At 47.3% G+C, this 1,973-nt stretch overlaps 1 non-coding gene across 1 annotated transcript; it reads right to left on the bottom strand.

Moving 5' to 3' along the window:
• Nucleotides 1-1,413: 1,413 nt before the first annotated feature.
• Nucleotides 1,414-1,498, bottom strand: TRNAP-UGG (transfer RNA proline (anticodon UGG)). Its single transcript has one exon. It is a non-coding gene; the product is annotated as a tRNA-Pro (tRNA).
• Between the last annotated feature and the right edge of the window lie 475 nt (nt 1,499-1,973).

The raw sequence follows: 1,973 nt of genomic DNA, 5'->3' as shown, positions 1-1,973 counted from the left end.
CAATCTAATCAATGTACATATGGATTGTTGGTTCAATAAAAGCAACCAAGGAGGCGATATTTAAGGGGCCAGAGAAATGGCCAGAACTGTGCGGCAAATGTGATTTACCGCAGCCCGCGGGTGCACAGGTCTTGAGGCGCGTGATTAAGGAGGAATTCTACAGTAGTCATCTCGGTGAATGAGAGCTCCATGTTGAGCCTCTTCTCTGGTGAAGCCTAAGGATTTTTCTTCTTTTCTTGCCTGGCGTCACACAGCTCTTGGTTTGAGCTGATTTATATGATTAAATTTTAGACATTTCCTGTTGGAGTGATGTCTCCCTGCTAGTAGAAATCCAACAGGGTGGCATTTCACTCAGCAGGTGTGTTCGCCTGGGTGAGTTCAGTGATGCAGCTAGTCTGTGGCCAAAGTGGATGGAAGACTTGGACAGTGTAAGTCCTGATCCAACACAGACATCAGGGTGGATGGGGGATGGGGGTGGGAGGTGGGAGGATGAGGCTACATTTGGCCTCTGTAGCTTTAGCCTCCACGTCCCCCACCCCACAACCATGTGCTGCTTTTGGTGTGAGCCTTCAGCTCTAGGTGGCCTGGGTCCCCCACCCCCTATGGCCCCAGCCCCCATCTTCCCATCCTCCCATCATCCCATCTCCCATCATCCCATCCCCCCCAACGTCTCCATCATACCTTGCTCACACCTGCCCTTTTCAGGTGGATTCTCTTTCGCCATCTTCTCTGCCTGTCTCCCTTCCACACCCAACACAAGCCCCATTTCTCCCAAGTGGACCCTCCTAACTGCATAAAACTCACCCTCCTTCTTACTGGTGCCCATTTTCAACAGTTAGTGTCACCAATTATGTCTTTAATTCTCTCTCTGATGACTTCAGTGTTGGCTTTTCAAACCAAATACACAGTCCAAGGTGGCAGGGACCGGATTTTATAAGTATTCCACGAGTGTTTACTGAGTAACCAACATGAGCTGGTCATTATCCGGCAGTGTAAATAATATGAAATCTATTGGTATAATTAAAGCTCTATCATCTGTCTTGCACACCGATAGCAATGATCAGATACTGACGGCTTGCTCTAAACATAACGCGGAGGATGGAGTTGAGAGTGGCCACGAACAGGGTCTTTGTTTGGGGAGGTGCCTGCCACACCGTTGTTATTATCCTAAAATAAACCGGATGTAGACCTTCACCTGGAATTTTGGACAAAGTACCAGATGCAGCATTGGAAGGCCACATTTCTACTTGCACTCCCAACTGCTTTTATCAGGCTGTGCAATTTCTAAAACTTGTTTTTAGCACTTATTTATTTTTGAGAGATTGGGAAAGACAGAGCATGAGCAGAGGAGGGGCAGAGAGAGAGGGAGACACAGAATCCGAGCAGGCCCCAGGCTCTGAGCTGTCAGCACAGAGCCCGACGCGGGGCTCGAACCCACGAACCGTGAGATCATGACCTGAGCCCAAGTCAGACGCTCAACCGACTGAGCCACCCAGGCTCCCCCAGGCTGTGTAATTTCTCTTGTACTCTCTCTTTTCTCTCCACTTCAATACATACACAACTGAAAGCAACAAAATAAGAGTGTAAATGGACACTTCCCTCACAAAGGTGTACAGACGGGAAATAGGCATCTGATAGACACTCGACATCTGCAGTCATTAGGGAAATGCAGACTACAACCACAACAGCATTTCGCCACACCCTACAAGAACGGCCCAGTTAAACACGACCAAGCAGACAGAACTGAATGCTGGCAGGAGTGTGGTGTATGGGGATTCCCATTCACTACCAGCGAAATGGAAAATGACACAGCCACTATGGACAACAGTTGGGAGTTTCCTACAAGTTTAACTTTACCTAACAACCAGCAATCCTAGACTTAGGAACTTATCGGAGTAAAAATTAAAAAAAAAAAAATCTTTGTCACACAACTGTATTCAAATATTGATGGCAGCTTCATTTTAAAATTCACC

This window comes from Prionailurus viverrinus, chromosome A3 (assembly GCF_022837055.1).
Source record: "Prionailurus viverrinus isolate Anna chromosome A3, UM_Priviv_1.0, whole genome shotgun sequence".
In the NCBI taxonomy this organism is placed as follows: domain Eukaryota; kingdom Metazoa; phylum Chordata; class Mammalia; order Carnivora; family Felidae; genus Prionailurus; species Prionailurus viverrinus.
This window is presented reverse-complemented; position numbering and strand designations above follow the sequence as displayed.